Genomic DNA, 6886 nt, shown 5'->3' on the forward strand with positions numbered 1-6886 from the left:
CGTGGTCCAGCATGTATGCCACATATGCCCTCGTGTATCTCTCGAATGAGGTATGTGGCATCCTGGGGGTTGACGCATCGTAGTAGTGGCCCGAGGTATGATTTGCGGTATAAGATACCGTCTCCCATTTGATAATGGCACGCTTTGTATTGTAGTTTGCGTGCTTCTGATTTGCTTTCGGGAGTCACACCTGACTGTAGATATGCGATAATAGGTGTCATCCATGATGTTGAACCGTATTGAATGACGTTGACTTGGCGCAGGGGTACCGAAGGATTTTGTAGGATTTCGATGCGTATCTCCTTTGCCAAGTGTTGGAAGCTGGTAGATGCAAGTTTTGATAGTGCATCTGCAGACTTGTTTTCGCTTCGATTAATATGGTGAATATTGAACGAAGCGAATTTGGATTTTAGTTGCAGGGCTTGCTCGAGGTAGAGGATCATGATATCCCCTTTTGCGGCATAGTCGCCGCGTACTTGGCCTGCAACTAACAAAGAGTCGACGTGTGCTTCCAGATGTTGCACGCCGATTTTGATTGCTAAACGTAGCCCCGCTAACAGAGCCTCATATTCTGCCTCGTTGTTTGTGCTTTTGAATTCGAGGCGGATTGCATATGTAAGCTCTTGGCCGTCAGGGCTGACGAGTCGCAGACCTGCACCCGCACCTTCGTCGTTGGAGGCACCATCTGTGAAGAGTGCCCATGTCTCTGAGGAGGGTGGCGTTGGTGCAGGAGTTTGTGCTTCTTCGCATTCTTGGATGCGATTCACCGGTACTTCGGCGGCGAAATCAGCTAAGATCTGGCCTTTAATCGCGGGGCGCGGTTTATAGTGTATCGTGTGCGCGCCCAGCTCAATTGCCCATTTTGCTAATCTCCCAGAGATGTCGGGTTTGGAGAGGATCGGGCCGATCCTGTAATTGGTTAGCACTGTGATGACGTGGTTTACGAAGTAGCGTCGCAACCGTCTTGAAGCGTGCACTAATGCTAGCACCAATTTCTCCATTATTGAGTATCTCGTCTCTGGGTCGTTGAGCATCTTGCTGATGTAATAGATGGGTGTTTGAACCCCCTTTCGCTCCACTATTAATACCGCACCCACCGCGTTATCTGCGGCGGATAGGTATAGTATGATTGGCTCATCCTTTCGTGGTGCGGTTAGAGTTGGGAGTTGTATCAAACACTCCTTCATTTCCCGGAAGGCCTGTTCCGCCTCTGCGGTCCATTGGAATTGTTCTTTCTTTGAACAGCTCCGCAGGGTCTTGATGAACGGATAAGACTTAGCTGCATGGTTGGCTAAGAATCTGTTGAGTGCCGCTAGCCTGCCGGCTAGCCGTTGCATATCCTTCATCGATGAAGGCGATGGCATGTGCTCGATCGCCTGGACTTTCTCCGGGTTTACCTTGAATCCATCTTTAGTCACGATGAACCCAAGGAATTTGCCTTCTTCCATTCCAAACGAGCATTTCCCTGGATTGAGCTTTATGTTAACGCTTCGCAGAGTTTGGAATGTTCTTTAAATATCTGTGAGCATGGTATCTTCTTCCATGCTCATGACGACCAGGTCGTCCATGTAGATCTCGACACTTTTGCTTATTTGCCCGCGGAAAGTGTCGTTCATCAACTTTTGGTAGGTTGAGCCCGCATTGCGCAACCCAAACGGCATCTTTGTGTAACAGTAATTTCCGGTGGGAGTCCGGAATGCCGTTTTGTCCTCGTCCTCGATTGCCATTTGTACTTGATGGTACCCTTTGTAGCAATCGAGGAAACACTTCCACCTGAATGGTGCGAGATTATCGACTTTTTCGTCGATTTCTGGAAGCGCGTAACAATCCTTGGGGCAGGCTTTGTTAAGGTCTTTGTAATCGACGCACATGCGCCAGCCCCCGGATGGTTTTTCTACCATGACTGGGTTGGATAACCACGTCTGGTATTTGACTTCCCGCAGGATGCCTGCGGAGAGCAGTTCTTCGATCTGCTCTTGCATCGCCTGATTTTTAGCTGACCCAAGGTGGCGTTGGCCTTGGATCACTGGCTTGATACCTGGCAAGGTATTCAAGTGATGTTGCGCAATATCACGTGGGACCCCGGTCATGTATGCGGGTGTCCACGCGAAGATGTCCTGGTTACTGAAGAGAAGCTGCTTCAGTTGCGCTTTTGTGGTCGGGGATAAGGCGTGACCCAATGTGACCTTTTGTTCTGGGTATCTCGCGTTGAAAACCCACTTTTCTGGTTGGTCGTTGGGGGTGGGCCTTGCGACCTTGGTCAGACGTACTTCGTCCGACATCATGACGTCCCTGCGGGCATAGATTATCGCGACCCCCGATTCGGTTGGGAAACCAACCGCAGAGTGGGGGACGGACGTAATCATATTGAAATCTCCTTGGGATTCTCTCCCGAGGAGTACGTCATATCTGGAGGTGTGAGGTAAAACCATGAAGTTTACCTCTTCTGTCCTTGTGCGGTTTCCGCTGGAAAGACGCACAGGGAAAGTAATCTGGCCTAGGGGAAAGACAGTTTCCCCTGCGAACCCGGTTAATGGGTAATCTACTGCTTGCAACCGATCTTTGTCCTCCTGGTCGAACTGGTTGAAGCATTGTTCGTAGATTATATCAGATGTACTGCCCGGGTCGATGAATAGACGCTCGGTGCAGTAGTGTGCCAGTTGGCCTGAAATGACGACGGCGCGCCTATCGCGCGGTCCGCCTCGGACTCTTGGAAAGACGACTTGCTCGTCTTTCCAGTCACATTCCGGCCTTCTTGCCGCTTTTCGCGGCCTGCCCTTGCCTCCGTGGATCATGTGGGTGGAAGCCACGTGCATGGTTCTCTTCCCGGAGGAGGTACCTTCGCCATGGGGGGTAATGCGCTTGGTGGGTTTTTGCCCACCTGGCAAAAGATGTTGCAGTTTCCCCTCCTTTAAGGCGCGCTCAATCTCCAGTCGGAGACTGATGCAGTTGTTGGTGGTGTGGCCCGAGTCCTTGTGGTACTCACAGTAGAGTGTGAGGTCCTGATTTTTCTTGGACTTCATTGGTTGGGCCGGTCGCAAGAACTGTGGGTCCGCAAGGAGGACCTCACTTGGCGACATGATGATCTCGGTCCAGTTGCGGTCCCGAGATTCTTTTTTGACGCCCGACTGTCTCAGGCGGGGTTGTAGTTCTTTGGGTCGAACGTGTTGGTTCGCGGGAAGTATGGTTTGGAAATATCACGATTTCCAACGTCCCGGTTGCGTTTATTGTTACGCTTGGACCCTTGGTGGGATGTTTCGGCTTGGGGCTTTGCCTTTGTCACATGCGGTTCAAGTGACCGCTGTGTCTGGGCGTATGTCTTGACCGCGGTAATGACATCTTCCCATTTTTTGGGCAAGCCCTCCTTGCCAGAGATGGTCATGATCATCTCTCTGTCTTTGACGGCCCGGATGAAGTGGTTTCGTGCCATCTGGTCTGCCACGTCACCTATCTCATGGCACTCTTTATTATATCGGACGACGAATGCTTCGAGCGATTCGTCGTCCCTTCGCCAGATGTTCATGACGTCCAACGAATCTCGTTCGTGGCGTCGCTGCTGGCAAAAATGGGCGAGGAACTTGGCACGCAAGTCCTCGAATGAATCCAGTGATCCCACTGGCAAAGAATCGAACCATGCCCTGGCCAGGCCCGTAAGGGTCTGGGGAAAAAAATTACACCAAGTGGGTTCATCCCACTGGCCGTTGATGCCCGCGCCCATGAAGATGTTCATGTGGTCGTCCGGGTCGGTCGAACCACTGTATTTCCCATCGTTGAATGGGAACTTTGTCGTGGTAACATGGGCGTTGGCAATCCGCGTGCCGAACTTGGAATTTTCGGCCGCTGCCTTTGGCCTGTATGGCTCGTTCGCAGGGCGCTTTGCCGCCCTAAGGTATGTGTTGCGGGGGTGACTGGGAGGAACATAGTTGCGTCCTCCCGGTCTGCTACTGGTGTCATGCGAATCACCGCGGTAGCTATGGTCGTCAGGGTCGGTGTGACCGTACCCTTCGGTGTATGGTTGTGGGCCCAATCGGCTCTGAATGCCTGGGCCGCGTCTGGAGGTTGATCGCCTCCTGTCCTCGCCATGGGGGCCAAGACGGGTATGTACCGGTCCTCTGGTGTGGGACCCGTATGAGGAATCGTCCTCGTTGAGGGTGTGGACCGAACAGTAAGACGATCCCCGTTCTTCACGTCGGCTTCTTGAAGCCGGGCGTGAATGTATCCTGCCGTCGTATTGTAAAATACGCTCAACAGGGGTGTGTGGTGCTGGGGGAAGCCCAGCTCGTATATTTGCTTCAGTACAAGCGCGGTTGTATGCTGCGGTCAGCGTGGCTGCTTGCTGCTCGTACCAGGCATGAATGGTCATGCCTGGTGGGATCACAGATGGGAACTGTGATAAGTCATGTCCAAACATAAAGGAGGGGCTCCTTTGTGTGGACGTGCCGATGTGTCCGGGTTGGGAGGTCGAGGCATTGACCCCTACCGGGTTTGGGATTGGAGGATTTTGGTTATCCGCAGTGTTGTTTTGGTGATCAGTCATGATCGTGAGAGAGGAAAAAGGATGGTTTAGAAAATGCTAAGAGTAGCGGTGGGCGCCAATGATGAAACAATGGTTAACCGGGCAGGGTTAACACACTGGTCTCGTCAAGAAGGGTTAATCCCTTCCTCTCGAGGATCGCTGGCTGGATCACCGGTGGTTGATCTCCTGCACAAGGAAACAAGCCGTGACTCGTAACAAGGAGGATGGGGTGGGGGGTGCTCCTTGTTACCACTCTCCGGCGTGAGAATCAGTAGTTTGCTTGGGAAGCAAAGTAAGATAGTAGTAGTAGTGAGAGAGTTGTGAAGAGATACCTCAAACCTGGTTTGGGGTTGGTATTTATAGCCGAGGAGTGAAGGAGGATGATGATGGATGGACTGACGACATGCTGCACCTTTTCAGGTGTGTCAGGCTTGTCGGTTATGGAGGTTACGCCACGTCAGTCCATTGCTTACGTAGCTCTGACAGGTAACTGCCATTGGTGCCACTTGCACTGTGGTGTCAGTACCACTTGCTTGAGTGCATAGGATGCGGTGCAAGCCGCATCGCTACGTGCGGTAACATCTGAAGTTACCGCGTCTCCTACTTGTGATCAAGGAATACGCGAGATGCGGTACTAGCCGCATCGTCGTCTTGCCTGCATCCCTTGTCGTGACGAAAATGCCCGTATGGTGCGGTGTCAGCCGCACCGCTACGTTCATCTTCTTCTATGCCTAAGGTAAGGCTTTCCTGTATTGATAGAAGTGTTCACTGGATGCGGTGCGATGCCGCATCGCTGTGAATACTTCCGTTTTCATACACCAGATGTGATGCTATGTCGCATCACTCTACCGTTCTCATGTTCCATGTAAGTCCTCCTTCGTTACTAGATAGATTGGATTCAACCCTTGTGCCGACGCGTTCCCGCATGGGCACAAGTAGGTTGTTAGCTAGTGGGGGTTTTGATAAGGGTAATGGTCACTCGCGGTCAATGCTGACGCGAGATCTGGGACCATACCCCTTCAGTATCCTATAGGTTTTATGTATTTTAACTTTTGTTATAATGCTTATATGCATATGTTTTATATATTTTAACTTTTAACTTTTGTATCCTATATGTTTTATATATATTAACTTTTGTTATAATGATTTATATATTTTAAGTTTTGTTATAACTAGGTTTTATACCCGCGCGCGTTGCGACGCGCTAAACTTAATCATTCTCGGTTTGATAACATAACATAATGTAGGGAACAAACGGGTCACGATCAATATCGCAACGCAAAGTAATATTTTTTTTGAATTAGGTTTGGCATAGTGATCATGTTCTCCAAGACTACAAAAAAAATATCAAAAAATAAATAATGAGCCTTTGTTCCGGTGGCCAAGGGGGAGGTGGGAAGGTTTACTCTTCTAAGGTTTCTGCCCGGGCATGAGTTCAATTCCCGGCACATGTGTGCGCTCTAAAAATTGGGCAGTACCACTGTAACTCTGTAAGGGGGTTTCGAACCTGCGAGTTGTGCCGGGTCCTCGAGCAAGGGGAGTGTCCACTTTGCGGAGCCCTTGCCGGTTGATCTGCGCCATCCCAAAAAAAAAAAAAAAAAAATTCAAACCTTTATGAAATTAACCCAAGATACTACATAAGTGCAATAATTCCAATTACTAATATTCTAAATCAATTGTTTGGTTGATGCTATTCACACTGTAACAGTTTTCCACTCCTTGTTGTCTTTCATTCTCCACAATATAAGCGCTGTAGAACAACATAGATCCAGATTAAAGAACAGTAATTTCAAAGGGAGATTTTGGAAAGTAATGGATAAAAAAGACCTAAAGTTTTTACCATAGGAATTGGTGTGAGAATTGCAAAATCCACCATTCAACACCAGCTTTGTTTCTAATCTCAAATCATGATACACATATGATAATGTCATGATACACGCATCTATTTATCTGAAAATGAAATCTATATTGGATTAAAGTTACTTTACGTATCTTTCTATTGTACTCAAATTCAACTCATATATTAGGTGTTCACTAACTACCAAGAAAATTTTGAAAACCTGTCGCGTAAAAAGAAAATGTGACCATGTCAATTATATGGTGAATGGACAATAATGATAACTTTAAACAACAGATGAAAAGCCAATATAATAAAGTAGCATTGCTGTAGGATCGTTTGCTGACCCGATGAGTCGTTCAGAAGAGCACTTAGACTAATCCAGAGGCGGAATTCATTGAATTAGTCTTTGTAAAGCTTGATTTCACACTTTAACGTCTCCTGTATTGATTATATATCAAATTACAAGTTCGTGGAGACAATCGGACAGGGCTTCGCCTTTACACCTTGGAAAACACCTACATGGATCGTTC

Source organism: Helianthus annuus, chromosome 8, assembly GCF_002127325.2.
Source record: "Helianthus annuus cultivar XRQ/B chromosome 8, HanXRQr2.0-SUNRISE, whole genome shotgun sequence".
In the NCBI taxonomy this organism is placed as follows: Eukaryota; Viridiplantae; Streptophyta; class Magnoliopsida; order Asterales; family Asteraceae; genus Helianthus; species Helianthus annuus.